Below are 21,049 nucleotides of genomic sequence, written 5' to 3'. Positions count from 1 at the left end.
GGGGTTACAGGCATGGACCACTGCACCCAGCCTTTACTTTTAAAAATAACAGTTTAAAAAACTAAAAATAGAGCCTGGGTGAGGTGGTTCATGCCTATAATCCCAGCGGCTTGGGAGGCTGAGGCAGGAGAATCTAGAGTTTGAAGCCAGCCTCAGCAGAAGTGGGGTGCTAAGCAACTCAGTGAGATCCTGTCTTTAAATAAAATACAAAATAGGGCTGTGGATGTGGTTTAGTGACCAAGTGCCCCTGAGTTCAATCCCCAGTATCCCCCGCCCCCCCCAAAAAAGGGCCAGGCATATAGCTCAGTGGTATACTGCTTGGCACGTGAGCTCAGTGGTAGAGTGCTCACAGGAGGCTGGGTTTGATCCCCAATGTCACAGAAAAATAATACCTAAAGATAGAGGTCATTATTTTAAATAGCTAAAGCAAGAATTCTTAATTAGTGCAGATAAACACTTTATTTTAAAGATCAAAGAATAGCAAGGGAAAATTAGTTCAAGCACTTTTCCAAGTTTGAACTTTCTCTATAACATTTCATACCCCTGCCACATAGTTGCCAGGTGTGTTCTTCAATACCTCCAGAATTCCGGGAACAGTGGCCCATGTTCATTCCAGGACTAAGGAGGCTGAGGGAGGAGGATCACAAGTTTGAGGCCAGTCTGGGTAACTTAGTGAGACCCTGTCTTAAAATAAAAATTTTAAAGTGCTGGGGATATAGCTCAGTGGTACAGCATTCTGGATTCAATTCCATAAAAAAGAACAACAGGGCTGGGGTTGTAGCTTGGTGTTAGAGCGCCTGCCTAGTATGTGTGAGGCACTGGGTTCAATTCTCAGCACCACATATAAATAAATGAATAAAATAAAAGTCTGTCAACAACTTAAAAAATATTTTAAAATAACAATAATGATAATAATACCTCTAGAGAAACTCACTTGTCAGCAGCTTTTCTACTTCTTCCTTTACTTAAAATATAGACAAATAAATATTAACAAATAGACCCTTCCCTGAAAATGTTTAGTATTTTATTCTAAACTATTATGGCTTTCATCTGGATACCTATTTTATTCATTTACTCCCTGATTTATTCATTCATTTAATGACATATGAATTGCATATCTAATCATGACCTGCCCTTGTACTAGGGGACATGGATACAATAGTCAATGCGTGAGACTCGCTTCTTTTTCTTAAGCTTCAGTGCTTCAAAATATGTTCACATTTATGTTGATATTAGCTGCAGCCTTCAGAAGTTTAACAAAATGTACTGTACTCTTTAGCTATCCCATGTAGTTTCTTATTGGCAGTCAGCTCTGCAGCACAAGTGATTCAATAACCCAGGCCCTTTGCAGTTAGTGGGCTTTGTTCCCTGGGGCCTCCAGTTCTTTGCATCCAGGTGCCTGATGGGAGCGGCATGGAGAAGCCTATCAGTTTCCCAAGGGCCTGGGCTGGAAGCCAGCCACATCACTTCCTCTCATGTTTCTTTGGCAAGCATCCATTACCCTTAGGTGGAGGGTCTGTCACACAGAAGGGCTTTTGGTGGACAATTGGCCATCTCTGCTACAACTGTTATGGGGCACAACTTAAAAACAGACCGGTCACCATGGAAAAGTCCAAACTGGGGAGTCTTTACTAAGCCAGCCAGCTGACTGCCTCATACAATGACCCAAAAAAGGCTATTGGGTGAACAGCCCCGACCATAAGGTTGCAGAGGTTTTTATACCATAAATCAACACATAAATCATAAGTGTCTGTTGCTATGATTTAAAATTACAAACTAACATCATGGGATCTGAAATCATTTGCAGAGGGGGAAGTGGATCGAAATGACCTTACTTAGGTACAAACTAGAGAATGGTTACTAACATCTAAACAATCATTGTTGACATCACTGTTAACATGGTACATTGTTTAGGAAACAAGGAATCAAAACAAGAACACTTTTTCATTATACAAGATTTCTGTTTTGTCATTTTGTATTGCCAAACAAGTCATGCTAAGCAACTGTTGACGGGTACAGAGGTGGGGTGTTCCCATGGGAGAAGCTTTTCCTACATAACATGGGAGTGTCCAGGTAAAATGGAGTCTGTTTAGTCATTGCCCATATAGCCTGGCCTATAACTTTTCCATGGAGTAAAATATGTTAACCTGTTACACAATATTCAAAGTTCTTTGGTGATTTGATTTTGTAGCTATAAGATTATTTCAGCATAGGTAAATCAATGCTGGGATTGATTGCCTCTGGAATCTTGAAACTTCAACAGTAGTTAAATACTTAAGTCTTTTGGAGACTTTCAGTATCTAGTTTTTTGGTTTTGTTTTTTTAGGTGCTGAGATTGAACCTTGGGGCCTAGAGGGCCTCTACCAATGGAGCTATATCCCCAGACCCACTATCTAGTTTTTTATATAACAAAATTATTTACTGAGGGCTGGGTTTGCGGCTCAGTAGTAAAGTGCTTGCCTAGCATGTATGAGGCACTGGGTTTGATTCTCAGCACTGCATATAAATAAATAAAAATAACGGTTCATTGACAACTAAAAAAATTATTGAGTGTTGAATAAGTGATTTTCTTTGGAACAATGTTTAAGATATGACTGGAATTTTTATTAACTGATCCTATTAGCAGACATCACTTTCAGAGTCTGAAATTTAGTTATAAAATCTAAACTTACTGAATTTAAATGAAAATAGCTAGCAATTACATAAAAACTAGCAATTTTACAAAGGAAAAATTAAAATGGTATTGGTACAAAATCAGAAGCCTTACTTTCTGAAATATGTCTGAGTTCTAATAAACTCTCACTAGGTTTTGTCTGCTTTTTGACTTCTATTTTTCTTTTTTTTTTCAGTACTTGGGATTGAACCCAGGGGTGCTTTACTACTGAGTTACATTCCCAACCCTTTTTAAAATTTTATTTTGAGACAAGGTCTCACTAACTTGCCCCGTCTGCCCTTGAACTTGTGACCCTCCTGCCTGACTCCTCTCCCGAGCCGCTGGGATTACTGGTGTGCACTACTGTGCCTTGCTGATATATGTTAACTTCATGAATGACACACATCACATTTTATTCTCTTTTAAAGTTTTGTCTTGGGGCTTCAGGGTCTTTATTTGGTAAACAGTGGCAGTAATCCATAAAGACCTGGAAACACAAACAAAATGAATGAATATAAAGGTCATTGAGGTCTTCAGAGCTAAATGTAAATTGAAACAGCTGGGAAGATTTTGTAGTAAGAGGAAGCCAAACCTAAAATTGATTAAGCAATTTATCATCTCAGAGAATAAGACATTTCAATGAAGTGAAGGAGCATATACACAGGTTATCTATTTCAGAGTGTCAGTGACCCAGGCCAGTCTTCTCTGTGCTCAACCTTCCTCACTGTGTTGACTGTCTCCTCTCATGGTCACAAGATGGCAGCAGCAGCCCCAGACACTGCATCTCTCTAGGAGGGTCAGTTCTTAAGACTTTTAGGACTTCATCCCTTTACACACAAATTTAAAATTAAGGACACCCAAAGAGAATTTTTAAAAAGTGGGCTATGACTCTTTCTACTTACCATTTAATAAAGTAAAGCCTGAGAAAAAAATTTTGGCAATGCTGGAGATTGATCCCAGGGCTTCACACATACTAGGCCAGACTCTACCTCTGAACTATACCCCTGAGCCCTAAACTTAAAATAGTAATTCATCTACAAATAATAGTAACAAACTTATTATATGTTAACATACATTACCCACTTTTATGAAAAACATTTGTATTTTTCAAGACAAGATAATTTAGTGAGAAGAGTGGCATCTCTTAATGTGGCATAATAGAGGACCAACAGTCTCTCCTATCTGTAGCTCATTCGGTCTGTTGTGTATCACACGTGTAGCTGAGTCCACTATACCTTCATGAAAGAGTGAGAGTAAAACTGAAAATTAATCTTAGTATTATTATAACAACAGTTTGAGCCAAAGACCCTCTTTTAAGAGCTGAGACACTTTTTCTCAAAGGTTCCCCCAGCAGACTACCCCTCCTGTTTAACTGACCAGAACTGGATCATTTGTGTATTTCTAAGAAATGAGAACAGAATTGTTCAGATTGACTTACAGCAATGGCTCTCAAAACCTGGTATGCATCAGTATCCCGAGTAGAGCCTGTCAAACAGGCTGCCTAACTCCCAACACTAGGGTTTCTGACTCAGGAAATTTGGATTTGAGCCTGAGAATTTGCATTTTTAACAATTCTCAAGTGCTGCTTGCTGTTCTGGGGATCACAAGGTAAGAGCCACTGACTTCTAGACCAGAGAGTTTGGGTATGGCCGGGCTTCCTAGAGGAAATTAGATATTTCAATAAATTAGGGCTCATTAGGAAGCAAAAGGGGAGATGGCCATTGGTATAACCACCTGTGTCTACTGTAATTATATTCTCAGAAAATGATAGCGGACATCTCCAAAATACAGAAATACTTGATCCATTGGTCCTGTTAGTGACTTTTTAACTGATTAACATACATTACCCACTTCCATGAAAAACATTTGTATTTTTCAAAACAAGATAATTTAGTGAGAAGAGTGGCATCTCTTAATGTGGCATAATAGAGGACCAACAGTCTCTCCTATCTGTAACTTATTCAGTCTGTTGCGTATCACATGTATCTTGGATTCACCGACAAGGGAAGAAAAGGATGAATTAAAGAGGAGACAGAAATGGAAAGGATGGGGTAGAGGGAGAAATTTAACTGTGAAATGCCCTGGGGTGTTTGTTTTCTATTCAGTATAGCCCTCCCAGCTTAAGTGAACTTGATATGGAGAAACAAAATGCAATTAGGGAAATCCACCCCTTTGCAAACTTATTTTGATGCTTACATGCATTTTACGTCTACTTGGGTTTAAAACTGCATGCAGTCATGTCCCATACCACCTTGCAATTGGCCTTGTTCTTCACTTCATGTGGCTTAGTAACAACAAAACCAAAAAACTCCTTATGGGAGGGCCCTCTATAGTTCTCTCTTAATGAACCTCAATGAAAGTGGTATAGAATTTTAGAATTTTAAAATTGGAAAGGATCAGGAACCAACACCCTGACCCCCAACCCTACTCCTATACAGACTACAAAATGATACAGACTGGAGAGAGGAAGTAATGGGCCCAAACTCACCCAGTCAACACATGGTTGTAGGAATTATAACTTAGGAATTATAACCCAGACCTTGTGACCATAGCTACGCATTGATTTTTCATTTTTTTTTTTTTTTGGGGGGGGCGGGTGTCAGGGCAGGTATCAGAGACTGAATCCAGGGTCTTGGGCATGCTAAGTATGTGCTCTGTTACTGAGTTACATCCCCACTCCTATTCTTCAGAAAGTTTTTATTTGTTTTGTTTTGTTTTTGTTTTTGTTTTGGTGCTGGCAATGGAACCCAGGGTCTCATGCATGCTGAGCAAGCACTCTTACCACCGTGATACATCCATAACCTTTTTTTATTTTGAGACAGGGTCCCTAGGCTGCTGAAGCTAGCCTTGAACTTGTGATGTTCCTGCCTCAGCCTCCAAGGTAGCTGCAATTAGGAGCTTGCACCACTGTGCTCAGGTCTTCATAAGTTCTGATTAGATCTGTGTGGTGATTAAAACAAAAAACAAGATGTAACGAACAGGTCATACAAAACAGATGAGACCAAAATGTTTAAGACGTCTGATATCTGAGTCAAGTTATTCCCATTATATTCTGCCTCAGTTACTGGCCTTCCCTTAAATGTCTTCAGCCTCAAACATTACAGCCCTCTGCTGCCAGCTGCAAGGCACCCGAACCTTCTCAGAAAAAAATGCCTCTTAAGGTCTGTGTCAAAACTGGGTCTAGAATGCACCACCTTAGAGCCCCTGCCAGCCTTCTCTGACACAGGCCCATGATGTATATCTCCTTCTGCTGTCTTAGTAACTTCTCTTCTGAAGCCTCCAAGTCCTACCCTGCCACTGGCTTTCACCAGGGCCAGTCTGTCATGCCCTTGATGCTGAGCCTTATGGAGAAAGGTGTGTGTGGGGGTATTATTGATCTGTTTTCTCCTAGAAGAATGCAGGTTTCTTTTATAATCCTTTTCCTCCTCTCCAGAGATCACTTGTGTGTGTCAAGATGTGAGACAGCTTTTAGCACATTTTCAAAAGGAAAAAAGAGTTCCCAAGCCAACAGTGCCTTTTAGAAGACCATCAACTGTTTTGCTCAAAGAAAAATTTGTACCCAATCACACCTACCTATTCAAAGAAGGTCTGGTAAGTATTCAGGGCTCCCAAAGAACCAACATTTGGAGGAAGGAGACTGTGGGCAAAGTATGGCATATTGCTTACCTCTTCTCTTCCCTTGGATAGAAGGAAAGAGACAATTATAAAAGTGCTCGCCTATCTCTCTCTCTCTCTTTTAAAAACCGTTTTTCTCATTTCCCATTTTTTTCCTTTCCAGAGTGAGCTGAGGTGTCCTTTTGGTCCTAGGCCATGGGTCTTAGTGTATCTTATCTCTAGATACTGAGGAGGATGGGAAAGAGAAAGCTATTAAGTGACTGGATATTGAGGCTCTAAGAGAGAATGATGAGCAGGACCTTGAAGTTGCTGAGTGTTCATTCAGCCCAGTTCACCAGAAAATGATAGGCACATGAACCCAAAGCCAACCACCAAGGTTACCCACCCTGTAGGCCACCCTGTTAGGAGTTGTTCTTTATCTGAACCAAATCCCCTCACCATAAATTCCCACACACTGTTTTTCATTCTGGACAGTGCCTGACCTAATGTAGAAACTCAAATAATTTAAAAAATAAATAGCACTCCCACAATGATCAACCTCAAACAGCAGAGTAGTCTGTTTCTTTCCAGGTTAAACTTTCTTATTTTCAACGGCTATTTGTAAAACTGCATAGAATATGCTATGACTTATAGCCCTTCCTATGTGGCCATGGTGGCACCAGCCCTGGAAATAGCATGGCTCAGCAGAGGTTACAGGGCACAGGCATGTCTTCCCTGGTGCTGCCTGCTGTGTCTCCAGTAATGAAGCCTAAACTGGCACTGGCACTTCTGGCTCTCAGGACAGACACACTGAAAGACAAAAGGCTTACAACTTATTCTCCAGAAGCTGGGGCTCCGCCGCCATTTCCTGATGTTCAGGATTCAGTTTCCCGATCTTTGTATGCAGTACCTTAGTGGCTGAAGGGCTTGAGTCAGCGGAACCTTTGGACTCTGAATTGTCACAGGCAGGAAGTAGGGGAGATACCTACTCACATGTTGGGTGATAAGGAGACCTAGAAGAGGCCTACTGATAAGAGCTTCTGGATGTCTCAAAATAATATGATCGGGAGGAGACAAGGAGAAGGGAGAAGGGAAGGAGATCAGTGAGGCACCCTGTAACTGTACTGTGACTTTAGGACCTCAGGCTCAACTTTAGGATAGGACAGTGGTACTCAACTGCATGGTGTTCAGTCGCCTTCCCAGGTGCTCAACCGTATTTGGTGGATGGTCAACATTTACATCACAACCAGTTTATCACCCTGTTAAGTAGAATGCCCTTTATATCCAGTCTGAACCAAGAGCTCACGGTGTGACCCAAGGCAGAGACCAAAAAAAGTATAACTCAGTAAGAAAGTTACATATCCCTCAGAACTTTGGAGAACTTGAATAGAGTAGGAGACAGTTTGTTCGTTTGTTTTTGGGGTACTTGGGATTGAACTCAGGAACACTTACCCACTGGGCAATATCCACAGCCTGTTTTTTTATATTTTATTTAGAGACAGGGGTCTTGCTAAAGTTGCTTAGTCTTGCTAAGTTGCTGAGGCTGGTGTCGAACTCGAAATCCTCCTGTTTCAGCCTCCCAAGCCGCTGGGATTACAAGCACGCACCATGCCTAGCAAGGAAGTTTTTGCGAATGTGAACTTAGAACCCAACGAAAGTCAGTGAATTGGGTTAGTAATACCAGAGATGTTGTTTCTTACAGTAATTATCATTTGGCAATTATTGTAGATAGGTTAAATTTCTTCAAGTGTGTTGCCAAAATTTCTAATATCTAGACATAACAAAATGAGAATTATTGGACCAGTGGGATTTGAAGGCTGATGGGATGGTCCCCCTTGCCAATTCTCCCTCTTCCCAATGGCTCCCAGTTGCCTCAGATTTCTAAATAAGAGGATACACATTTCATTTCATGAGAAAGTTTTTTTTCAATGTAAAATGCAGATTCACAACAGATTTAACAAAATTATTATAAATGAATCTCCTAAAGCAAATAATTTTGCTTCTGAAAATGCAGAGGAAGAGAGTATAGCTCGAAGTGGGTCAACAAAGTGAGGGATGGAAGGCTGCTACTGAGAGAAAAGAAACAGAATAGTAAAAGGAAATTCATGGAAAACTACGATGTTAGCAGAAGAGTAGTTTCAAGGTGTTTTCATTTTGCAGAAAAAAAATGTCTTGATGGTATTAAATAACTTACTGTTATATATGGATGTCATTTGTTGGTTCAAGGAAGTTCTTCAACTGTGTCTTCATCTTTCATCCTCAGGGTCAGATTTTTCATAATTTGCTCCAGGTCTTTGATTGCTTATCACTGTATCACTGTGTCTGGGATGGAGAAGGGAGAGGGGAAAAGGAGAGAGAGAGAGAGAGAGAGAGAGAGAGAGAGAGAGAGAGAGAGAGAGAGAGAGAGAGAGAGAGAGAGAGAGAGAGAGAGAGAGAGAAATACTTTAAAAACTTTAAAAATATTATATATTTATTTTTGGGCCAGGACTGTGGCTCAGTGGTAGAGCACTTGCCTAATATGAGGCACTGGGTTTGATCTTTACCACCATATAAAAATAAATAAAGTTATAAAAATGTTATATATGCATTTTTAAAGTAATTCTACTTAGAAACTGTAAATTTTCTTTTCTCCAAACAAAGTAGAATTTTATGGAATATTAAACTGAAGCATTGTAGACATGACACTCATTGAGGTTTATCTTTTATATGTAAGATACTCTAAGATCTGAATGTAGTTTGTTTCCTAAATACTTTAAAATTAAGTTTAGGGGTGCTTATATTGTTGTGAAATAATGGTGATATTAGTACTTCTATTAAATATATTGTTTATATGCGCCCATACATGAAGTAAACATTGTTTTAAAATTGCTGTGTGTGTGTGTGTGTGTGTTTTACTGGCTATTGAACCCAGAGGTGCTCCACCACCAAGCTACATCTCCAGTTCTTTTTATTGTTTTGACACAGTGTTTCCCTAAGTCCTGGGTGGACTGGTCTCCAACATCCTCCTGTTTCTGGGAATTACAGGTTTGTACCACCACGTTGGCCTAAAATTGCCTTTTTAAAGATAAAGGTAGCTAGGTAGCATCTATCGACATTTTAAAAACCACAGGCATGGAATTTTATAATTTAACAATCCAACTCTCTTCTTTCTGACCAAATTCACAGAAGCAGTAACTCTTAATCTGAAACTGATCTGAAACTTCTGCAGACAGGCAAAGACAACTTTGCTGAGCACTTGCAGGGTGGCTAGTTTTCTTAACTGTATCTCAATTCAAGGAAGAAAGGATGCGGATTTTCTCCTTTAAACTACACATGCGAATATTCCTACAATCAGCAATGCTTTCCCTGTAAAGATGAAAACGAAGAAGAAATGACTGAAGTTTCCATTTTTATCAGAGTATCAATTTTAAAGGCGGAAAGGCTGAGTTCTTGCCTGAGTGGGTTAAAGGGGCAGCCTCGGGGCGGCCGAGGCGCTCCTCGACGCCGCTCGGCGCGGAAGGCGTTCCGGTGGCCGTGCGCGGGCGCCCGGCTGCCCGGAGTCCCGCAAACCGTGCTCTCCAGGGGCTGTCGCTGAAGGCACAACGAGAGGTCCACTTCCGGCCACTGGAGTCGGGCCGCACACACATCCTGACGTCGTCGGGGTGAGGGCTGCTCACGTACTCGCAGCTCCGAGGACCACGCCAGGCACCGTCTCCTCGTCGAGCAGCCTGCGTGCAGTGGTGGTCCGGGGAGCGGGCGGCCGGGGGCGCGCGCGTGTGCGTGTGTGCGCGCGCGCGGGTGGCGGGCGGGAGCTGGCGAGGCTGGGGGTCTCGCGGGTGGAGGCGGGCGGCCCGGCTGGCAGTGGCTCCGTTCCCCTCGGCACGCGAGGTGAGCGCTGTGGAGCTGGGGGACGGGGCGCGCTGGGGACGGGGCCGAGGCCGCCCCGCGCGCGGCAGGACAGCGCCTACGGCCCGGGCAGCGCCAGCAGCCAGTGGCGCGGTCCGGGCGGGCGGGCTGGCCCGGGAGGCGCCGCTCGCCGCGCCGGGTCACGTGGCGTGGTCACGTGGCGCGCGGCCGGGCCGGCGGCGGCGGCGGCGGCGGCGGCCGAGGCGGCCGAGGGAGGCGGAGACTTCGGCCGAGACGCGGAGGGAGGCGGCGGCGGCGCGGGGCTGCTGGAGGCGGAGGCGGAGAGGCGCGGAGAGGCGCAGAGAGCCGCGGGGCCGCCGCCACGGCGCGGGAGGTGAGGCGGCGCGGGGGCCGCCGTCCCCGGCCGCGGCGGGCGGGGGCGCCGCGCCGTCCCGCGGGAGGGGCGCCGGCCGGAGCGCCCCGGGCCCGGGCGAGTGCGCCTCGCGGGCCCGGCGCCGGCGGGCGTGGTGGGCGCGGCGGGCGGGGCCGGGCCGGGCGGGCGAGCCGGGTGGGCCGAGGGCGCGGCGCCGAGAGGGCGTCCGACCTGGCCCCGGGCGGCCGTGGCTGCGGCGGTGCTGTTAGCCTTTTGTTCGAGCCCGTGAGAAAATGGGGCGACAGCGGAGCTGGGGTGTGCGTGTGTGTGCGTGTGTAGATCAGGAGGCGTTTGGCTTGGAGCCATTTTTTTCTTCCTAATTGTGGAGACAGAAAATCCCTCAAAACGGCTTCCCCGGGGAGACGGGGCTGTGCTCCCCCTGGCCGCCGCACCGTCGGGATGGAGCGGCTTTCCCTCCCCGCTCTGCCCACCTCCCGTCCTCGGTCCCGTCTCCCTCCCTCCTTCCCCTTCCTGCCCGCCCCACCTTCAGTGAAGCCCGGGGAGCGAGCGGGGAGTCTGCAAAGCGCCCGGTCACCTGTCGTGGCAGCTGCATGGAAATCCCGGCGCTTCTGCTGTCTGGAGTCTGCTGTTTCCTTTGACAAATCCCGGAGATTCCGCTCCCAGCACCAAGCGTTCCTCCCTCCCTGTGCCTCCGAACCCAGTGCATCAGGCCGATGCAAAGTTTGACCCGCTTGGGGCAATTAGCAGGGAGTTGTCTTCCGTCAGGACACCACTTCAAGGTTGGGAAGGTGAGGGCCATCTGTTTTTGTGGAGAGAAATGAGGGTGATGCCATCCTCTCTGAGCCTCATGTCACTTAGGGACCTGTTCATCCTGCCGGCTAACCTGCCCAGGTAATCCGAAAGTGTGGTAAGACTTCTCCTCTTGGGAATTTTCATTTCCCCTGGCCAGGGACCCATTTCCCGGGTTTTTCTGTATGGGAGCTCCCCATGAAGACCTCGCAGTAGGCAGCTTTTAGCATAGAGGAAATTGTCTTTAAGGTTTTTGGAGAGTGCAGAGATCCGTCTAGAATTCTCTTTCTTTGTTTCCCCTCCGTGTCTCGGGTCTCCATTCCTCAGTTATTTGCAGTTTGCATCTAGCAGGCAAGACTACCAGGAATGGTGCTGTGGTCCTGGAGAGTTCTCTCCAGGCCCGGCAGTGCAGGCTTGCTGCAGTTCCACTTTGGGATGGGTGTGAAGTGACAGGGCACCTTGTACTTAGCCATACTGAAATTCAGAGTTTGGAGTTGATCTCAGCGTTGTGCAATGATAGGCACATTGAGAATGGGAGATTCACACCTGTCAACATTTTTGTAATAGTTTTCTGTTGTGGAAATGATAGTACATGTTACGAATAGCCAAGCCTAATGTTTAGTCCCTTAGTTTAAAAAAATGGTAATTTGCATGAAAGTTGTACAAAAAAATGAGAATTTCCTTTAACAGTTTTTAAGAGGTCTATTTTGTAAGGACTGCAATTAGCAGGGTTTTTTTTTTTTTTTCCCCCCCACATAGGGGAGTTGTGTAGTACTGAATTAGAAGGGAATAAGTAATATAGGTAAAATGTTTTTTAACACATTAAAGCTTTCAGACATGGAATAAGAATAGAAAGCCATGATTATGATTACTCGTGACTGAGTACAATGTTATTACATTGTATTTACTACTGTATTTTTTTAAATACTGTCCTCTTTAGAAAGGCTGCATCATTTTGAACTTTCTAGTTCTGATATGGAGGTGTAAGAGTGGTGATTTAGTTATTCACCTTATTTTTCCTACTAAAATTGATTTTTTTTAACCCTTGCAAGGATTGGTGGTACATGAAACCTGTTTTCAATTGAAGAATCCCCTGCTGCTGCTGAGATCTCAAGTAATGGAAGAAAGGGGAGAGACAGCAGCCTTCCTTTAGGCAAAATTTCAGCCCTCACTAGTTTATAGGACAGAATGCAAAGACCACATTTTCTTTTGGGGTTTGTTGCAGCTTACACTGAATATCTGGATTCAGAAAAGTTTATTGAGTGGTTCCCGGTGCATGGAGAAGCTAGGTGGCAATCAATGCCTTAGTGTTCCAAAGCATTTACAGCATCTTTTACAGTCTCTTGTTCTCTTCTGTGGAGGAAGAAAGAGTGAAGACAGATTGAGTGGCCCAATTGTGCATGTACTTTGTAAAATGCAGTTAAAAATTGAGTGAAACCTCTGGTATGAAACGCTATGGTTTAGTTACTATATTGGTTCCTGTTGAGGATTCTGTGAAGATTTTTCAGTATTACCAAAAGCTTTGCAGAAATTGTACACTTGCCTTTAATGAGACTGCAGAGACTGCAAGGGATATGTAATTAAGAAGTCAAATTTCTTTAAGTTGGTCTAGGACATTGTTAATCTAGTTGCTGAATTTTAATATACTAGATTTTCTGTATGGTCAAATATACATATAAAACTTACCATTTTAATGGCATTAAATATGTTTTTTTATGCAAGCATTATCACCATGCGTATCTAAAACTTTTTTTGTTTTCTCAAACTGGAACCCTGTACCATTAAACAATAACTCTCCATTCTCCCTCCCCACGTTCTCTTGCAAACACTTTTGTTTTAGACTTTATGAATCTGACAACTCTAGTGCCTTATATAATTGGAACCACAGTATTTGTCCATTTGCGGCTGGCTTGTTTCACTTAATGTGATGTCATCAAGATTTATCCATGTTATAGCATGTGCCAGAATTTCCTTTTTTCAAAAGGCTGAATAATCCTTTATATTTACATACCACATTTTGTTTATAAACATTTTGAATTTTTGTGTACTAAATTTTAACAACTGATGACCAGAAACTGTAGAACCTTCATTTAATTAAAACAGGAAAACAAAATCAGTTATTATTTAATGTGTATCACTTCTTTAGAACATAGGACCTATGAGGGATAAAACTAAATGTGTTATGTCGTTACTGGGTGCTGTCACTTCCTTGTGGATTGTGACGTATAATAGATACACATCTTTCTGAAATTTACAGCTGATGCAGATGATGTTTTTGTTTCCCAGCCAATGTTATGGTGGTGTATTTTGCTGTGTGGAAAGTATGTATATAGGGCTCCTCTAAAATAAAATAAATTTTTGTGGAAATGTAGGTAAATCTTAATATAATTCTAATATGGAGAAAAAGTCTAAGCTTCACGCCAAACAAAAACTCATAAAGTAAAAGATCTGATAAGTTTTCTTTCCTTTGGGAAGAGTTCCTTGGGATTGAACACAGGAACATTCTGACTCTGAGCTACATCCCCAACCCTTTTCTTTAAATTTTATTTTGAGGCAGGTTGTCTCTAAGTTGTCCAAGTTGGCCTCAAAATTTTGATCCTCTTGCCTTAGCCTCCTGAAAACCTGTGATTACAGGTGTGTGTCACTATAGCTGACTTGATAACAGTACACATGAAAGCATGCAAAATTTTAAATATCTATAGTAAAGAATAGCATGAACAAAAGGACAAATGATCAACTGGAAAACTGCACAACATACACATCGAGCATTTCAGTATAGGAAGCACTATAGAACTGTAAAAATCAATAAGAAAACTGAGCACCTCATTAGAAAAATGGGCTAAGAACATAAGCAGTGTTTTTTTTGTTTTTTGTGGTGCTGGGGATTAAATTCATGGCTAGGAGCATTCTGTGTATAAATATTATTTTTTATGGAAATTTTAAACATTAAATAAAAGAGATTAGTATAATGATGCATTGTATCTGCCATCCAGCTTCAGCAGTCCTAAAACATCTCCTGTCTTATTTGAAGGATACTTTCCTCTCCCCTATCCTGGGATTATTTTATTTATTTTTTAAATTTTTTATTTAAAATTTTTTTTTTTTTTTTTTTTTTTTTGTCAGTGGACCTTTATTTATTTATATGCAGTGCTGAGAATTGAACCCAGTGCTTCACACATGCTAGACTAGTGCTTTACCACTGAGCACTGGGATTATTTTAAAGCAACAGAAATCGTTTTGTAATTTTTTCAGTAGATATTTTAGTGCTTGTCTTTATTTTTATTTTATTTAATTTATTTATTTATTTATTGTTTTGCGGTGCTGGGGATTGAACCCAGGGCCTACCGACTGAGCTGTCTCCCCAGCCCTAGTGCTTGTCTTTAAAAGAAAAAACCTCCTTAAACAAACAAGCTGGGCACGGTTTTTTCTTTGCAACTTTTTTTTTTTTTTTTTTTTTGATACCAGGGATTGAACCCAAGGGCACTTAACCACTGAACCACATCCCCAGCCCTTTTTATTTTTAAATAGATTTTTTAGTTGTAGGTGGACACAATATCTTTATTTATTTTTACGTGGTGCTGAGGATCAAACCCAGGGCCCTATGAGTGCTAGGCGAATGTGCTACCACTGAGCCATCACCCCAGCCCCTTTTATTTTAATTTTTTAATTTTGAGAGTATCATGCTGTTGCTTAGGGTCCTTCGAAGTTGCTGAAGTTGGCCTCAAACATGGGATCCTCCTCTGTCTCAGCTTCCTGCGTTGCTGGGATTACAGGCATGTACCACTGTGCCTGGCTCCTTGTAACTTCTATTTGAAGAAACGGAATTTTTCTGATTGCATACCTGTAATATTGAGTGTGGTCCTTTGTTTCCTGTATATTGGTGATTTGATCTAAAAGCCTCTCACAGAATCAGACTTTGTGTGTGTGTGCTGGATATTGAATAACTCAGGGCTCATGCTCTACTACTCAGCTGAACCCCTGGCAGAGTTTTTTTTTTTGGGGGGGGGGAGGGGCAGGATTTTTCCTTTAGGAGGTACATAATATCTGATTTCTGATTTCTTTTGTTTTATGATATTAGCAAACATTCTTGACCATTACCTTGATCCATGAATTTACGAGGATTATAATTTGTCATGTTCTAATTCCGCCCCTTATTTGGTTATTAGCTGAAATAGGTAAGTAATATAAGTCAATATGTGAATATGTAAGTCAGTATGTAATAATTAACTCCCTTGGTCTGTTATTTGATTACCTTGAAGTATAGGTTATCTAGGAAGGGTGAGAAAGTAATCTTAATTGCTCTGCCTAGTATTTCAAGGACGATGTTGAATAGAAGTGGTGAAAGAATCTTATTATTCCTCTTGATTTACTGGTTTTCAAAGTCATGAACTGATCCCCTAGCATCCTCCAGTTGGTCTTGGATGAGGGTTTTTCCTTTCTGTTTTTTTTCCTTGGACTGGGATTGAACATACATTGTGCTTGGCAAGTGCTCTACCACTGTGCTATGTCCCCTGCCCCTTTTCCTCTCTTTCATATCATTCTGAACTTCCTTACTTCTTATTTTAGCACATATGTTGTCCATTGCAGTTGTTGTGTGTCTTCCCCCTTCCTCCCATCCTCCGGTAGAGGGATTGAACCCAGGAAGTTCTAACACTGAGCTTCATCCCAACCTCTTTTTTATTTTGAGACAGGATCTGGCCTTGAACTTGTAATCCTCTTGCCTCAGCCTCCTGAGTAACTAGAGTAGCTAGGATTACAGGCATGCACCACTGCACCCAGCAGTTGTCTTTCAATGCTTAAATTGCCCCATCTTTGGAGAGACATATCTTACTTAGGTTAGCCCCTGAGTTCTTCCAACATGTTTTTAGTAATAGCTTCCTTGCTTTTTAGTACAATGAAATGTTCTAGGCTTATCTTGTATACTTCCTGTTTCAGACTTGGGGTCAGAACAGACCACTTTTAAAAGAAAAATAAATGACAGTTAAACATTAGATTATTTAATTTCATTAGTCATAGAAGAAATGAAGTTGAAAGCAAAAAATAAGATATCATTTATATTGGACTGAATGTTAGTGATTCTTCTCCCAAAATCTTATGTTGAAGCTCCAGCCCCCAATGTGGTGGTATTTGGAGATGGGATCTTTAGAAGTAATGAAATCTAGCTGAGGCTGTGAGGGTGAGAGTTCACGTAGATGAGTGACCTTACAGAGAAGAGCTTGTGTTCTTGTCTCCTTCTGCCACTAGGAGTAAGTCATGTGAGTGCACTTTGAGATGGCAGCTCCCCATAAGCCGAGAGAAAAAGCCAGGATGACAGCCACCTTGCTGGTACCTTGATCTTGGACTTCTTGCCCCTGAAACTGTGAGAAATAAATTTCTCAGTTTAAGCCACCCAGTGTACAGTTGGCTCTCTGTATCTTCAGGCTCTGTATTCATAGATATAACCAATTGCAGATTGAAGATATTTGGGAAAAGAAAATCACATCTGTATAGACATGTATAGACCTTTTCCTCTTGTCATTATTCCCTAAACAATACAGTATAGCAACTATTTATATAGTATTTACATTATATTAGGTATTGAAAGTAATCTAGAGATGATTTAAAATGTATGGGAGGATATGCTTTGGTTATATGCAAATAACATGAAGAATTTAAGCACAAGTGGATTTTGGTATCCACAGGGGGTTCTGGAACCTTTGGCAGCTTGAGCAGACAAAGACATCGTTTCTCAGTTATTTGCTGGCAATTTAGACCATAAAGTACAAAATTGATTTGGTAAGACTTAATATGGTAATCTGTTTTTTGGTAATCTTAATGTTTGTACAGCTCCTCTTGTGGAATGGGAATAAGGGTGATGGTGAATTCCAGAGCTGGTGCAAATGAAGGGAACCCTTGGCTCTCAGACACAGTAGAGATAGAAGTTACTCATTTTAGACAACTACTGTTAAGGTATCAAATGTAAAATGTGCATAGCCTTTGACAGAAAGTCTATGTTTAGTAGGAATTTATTGTAAAGAAATAATAGGAGCCAGGCGTGGTGGTGTGCGCCTGTAATCTCAGTGGCTCGGGAGGCTGAGGCAGGAGGATTGAGAGCTCAAAGCCAGCCTCAGCAATGGCGAGGTGCTAAGCAACTCAGTGAGACCCTGTCTCTAAATAAAATGCAAAATACGACTGGGGTTGTGGCTTAGTGGTTGAGTGCCCCTCAGTTCAATCCCTGGCATACCAGCCCCCAACGAGAAAAAAGAAAGAATAGGAAAAGTTGGCAAAGATAGATATACATAGTAAAGAACTGGAAATAACCTTAAGTAAGGAATTGATTGGATTATGGCATGTCCATTGCGCGTAGCCTTTGAAAATAATGATATATGTTTATGTTAATTGGCCTGGAAAGATGCCCATGATACATTATTGAGTGAAAAAGGCAGGTTGCATAGCTGTAGGCCAAGCACTTAGATATGGTATAGTCATAGAAAATTCTAAATAAGCAGACTGACAGCTTTGCTCAGGGGGTCTAGGCTTCAGGAACCAGTTGTGGATACGCTGTTTAGGTCACTGTGTCTAAAGGACTGCATTAAATGGTTACATTCTCTTGTCATCAGGTTTAGATTTCCTGGAGAAAGTGTGTGATTGGTTTGCTTTGGATAATTTGCCTACTCTTTACCCTTTCGTGTGTGTGGGGGGGGGGGGGGGGCACCGCTCTCAGATTTCTACAAAGACTAGGATGGGCGAGGAGTCACAAGGAGAGTTGAAGTGTATTTATTTGACTGAAGAAAGGGGAAGATGTTCCAGGGAGATAAGGAAGTAGATGCCCACTACCTACTTAGTTAAAATATGTACGTTCTTTGAGCAGAAATGTTGAATTGATTACTATATTTTCATAAAATTACTGCCAAAAGATAAACTTGGGCTTTCTTTTCCTTTTAGCCATCATTTAACATGTTAGGATTTACACCAATGTGCCAGATCTGATTTTTTGCTTTCACAGAAAATGACTGGTCAGAATTAAAATTTTTGTTATTCTTAGATTTAAAATGATGCTGTTTTTTCCTTTAAACATAGTTAATTTAGAATCAAATGTATTTTTCTGACATCAGTAAATAGGAATAGCAATCTTTTTTTTTTTTTTTTTTTCATTTAGTTAAAAGTATTTTACTCAATGGCGTTTGGTATATTTCCAGATTTGTGCAATCATTATGACATTTAATTCTAGAACACTTTCACTATCCCCAAAAGAAATCTCTCATCACCCCTCCCCAGTCCCCTTGCCTCCCCTGATCCTAGGCCACCACCACTCTGCTTTCTATCTCTATAGAACTGTCTATCCTGAACATTTCATGTAAATGGAATCACACAACCAGTGGTCTTTTTTCATAGGAATAGCAATCTTTATGCTTCAGTGGTGTAAAAGCTGCTCACCTTGAGAGAACAACTATCCTGATAGTAGAATGAAGCCTGTGGTATGCCCAATGATTTCATTACTCGCAAGGCTGAGGTTGGAGGATTGCCTGAGCTCAGGGGTTTGAGACCAGCCTGGGCAATGAAGCAAGATCCTGTCTTAAAAGGAACACAAAAAAATATATTTCCCACTTAAAAAAATATTCTTTATACCATATGGATGTGAAAGAATATGGAAACATCATGTGAGGGATTACGTTGTTAGGATTATGTCTACTTCTTCAATAATCTTAATAGGTGGGCATCTGTTCCTACTTTGGAATGGTAATAGTAGAGCCAGTAGGTTAAAGGTTTTATAGTATCAGATCTACTAATGTCTGGTTAAGGCTAAGAAATTGGCCTTTTGAGTGAATAATTTTTATGAAGTCTCAGCCTTCATTCATGTCTTGGCTATTGATCTGGTGAGTTTCTGGTTGGAACATGAGGTTCTAAAGACACTTTGGTATCGGCTTTCAAAAACTGTTGCTAACTGTTTTCAAATTCCCACCAACAGTTATAGACAGATGTCACTGGGTTCAGAATTTTTTCTTCCTACTGGATGTTCTTTCACCAGTTTCTTACCAACAGTGAAAGAAAGATGAGTTTTAAACTTCTCGATACAGTTACTTCTTTGATTTCTGGGTTTGTAAAATTTTCAGTCCATGGGAAACTTTCATTGCTATCACTGCTGTCTTTGGCTACGAAGAGTAGATTTTACCCTCCATCAGAAACGTGTCTCTCTGTTACTGACAGCTGTGGTAAAATGGTAGTATCAGAGTTCCTCAGGCATATAGCAGACTGAGCTGTTGGTGCTGCGACAGTTTAAATATTTGTGAAAAGTTGATCAGCGGCAATGTTAGCATGTGCCAAGGATGTTCAGCATTTCCTTCACATTTCAGTGTTGTAGCTACAGACAGCCCTCTTAGCCACAGTGGCAGATGGACAGTGTGGCTTCAACGATTAGACTGTTGGAGCCTACATCATGAGAAGTTAGGCTTCTGCCGAGTGCTTATGACCCTGTTTAGCCCTGGCTGCCATTTTAGGTAGCCAGAGTTACTGTGTAGAATTGTTAAATAATCAGAGTTTAACTGTGAGTTAACGTTTGTCAAATTAGAGAAGAATGTCTTTATTTTTTTATTTTTGTGGTGTTGGGGATCCAGTCCAGAGTCTCATACATGGTAGGCATGTGCTCTACCTCTGAACCACACCCCTGGTGCCAGAGAAGAATGTCTTTGAAAAGTAATGTTTTGAATTTAATGTATTTGAGAGGAGGAGGTTTGAGGAGGTTGGATCTTGAGAAAAGCCAGGTGATGAATATGGTTGACATTCAGGTCACATTTTCCAGCCCTTGCAAATAATTTGAGCGTTTCCATTTTTGTTCTTATTCTCATGAAATGAGAAACCCAATCTTGTGTTTCCTGTGTAGAAAGTTTAATGAAATAAGTCCTGTAATATTTGAAATGCCTGGGATAAAACACAACAATTCTTAATAAAAGGTGGGAAGCTCACAGTTTGCTTATCTTATTCCATTAGTAATAATTTTTAATGCTGTTTTGTCTCCTTATCCAGCTTTGGTTGTGAGGGACTTGGAGTGAGTTAAGTGGTCTAGGATTGGGGAACCGCACAGATCTGTCCTTTATAGCTGACACAGATATATAGGTTTATGGCATCATACTTGTGTTTGCATCTCCCTTCTCCTCATGACTGTAGAAGCTACCACAGCCAGGTCTCTGTTGTCAGCAGAGAGCAAAGTACTGATAAATCCACAAATCACCACAATTTGATTTTATCTAATTATATCAACTTAAAAATTTTTTTTTAGTTGTAGATGGACACGATACCTTTATTTATTTTTTTAATGTGGTGCTAAACATTGAACCCACAGTCTCACACACGCTAGGCAAGTGCTTTACCACTGAGCCACAGTCTCAGTTCCTGATTATATCAACTTTTAATTTTAACTAATGACTACCAGATCCTTTCTCTGAACCATTAACAGACTGTATGATTATTACTAGATGAAGTATATTTAAAATTTTTGATAAATTGAAATATCGTTTTGAAAAATTTTGTGACACAGTAGTGGTCAATCATAATGAGATTTGTATCTTACATGCATTTTTGTGCAGGAAATGTGAAAGAGAATTGTGATGTATCATTATTGATCCCTCGGGGGCTAAAAAGGCCTTTCTTTACAGAGGTATATAGAGAAGCAGTAATGTTTAAGAAGTGCTTCAAAATCAACTTTATGTAAGTTTAATAAGTTTATTATAAAATAGTATCAAGGTTGACCAAGAGCCTTAGAATATTACTTTTTCTTCTCTTTCTTGGATTTCTGTGTTTCACAAATAACTGGTCTC

At 41.5% G+C, this 21,049-nt stretch overlaps 1 protein-coding gene and 1 long non-coding RNA gene across 6 annotated transcripts in view; one reads left to right on the top strand and one right to left on the bottom strand.

Moving 5' to 3' along the window:
- Positions 1–497: 497 nt before the first annotated feature.
- On the bottom strand, positions 498–9,797 carry LOC306665361. 3 transcript variants are annotated; one of them, XR_013764993.1, is made up of 5 exons: positions 9,681–9,797; positions 8,442–8,569; positions 7,700–7,859; positions 5,436–6,331; positions 501–3,140 (listed from the first exon to the last, which is right to left on the bottom strand). It is a non-coding gene; the product is annotated as an uncharacterized lncRNA (long non-coding RNA). The 3 variants fall into 3 exon arrangements; XR_013764994.1 differs by having other exon boundaries at positions 6,227–6,331; XR_013764992.1 differs by having other exon boundaries at positions 498–6,331.
- A 520-nt stretch (positions 9,798–10,317) lies between these two features.
- Positions 10,318–21,049, top strand: part of TULP4 (TUB like protein 4) — a 252,081-nt gene continuing 241,349 nt past the window's right edge. For 2 of the 3 annotated variants that reach the window (XR_013764990.1, XM_079146763.1), the window contains exon 1: positions 10,318–10,466. The gene's annotated coding sequence lies outside the window, so the exon portion shown is untranslated. The remainder of the gene's footprint in view (positions 10,467–21,049) is intronic. The other variant, XM_079146765.1, reaches the window with a different exon arrangement.

This window comes from Sciurus vulgaris (assembly GCF_902686455.1).
Source record: "Sciurus vulgaris genome assembly, chromosome: 7".
Taxonomy (NCBI): Eukaryota; Metazoa; Chordata; class Mammalia; order Rodentia; family Sciuridae; genus Sciurus; species Sciurus vulgaris.
Note: the sequence above shows the minus strand (reverse complement) of the source record. Positions and strands in the feature narration are given on the sequence as shown.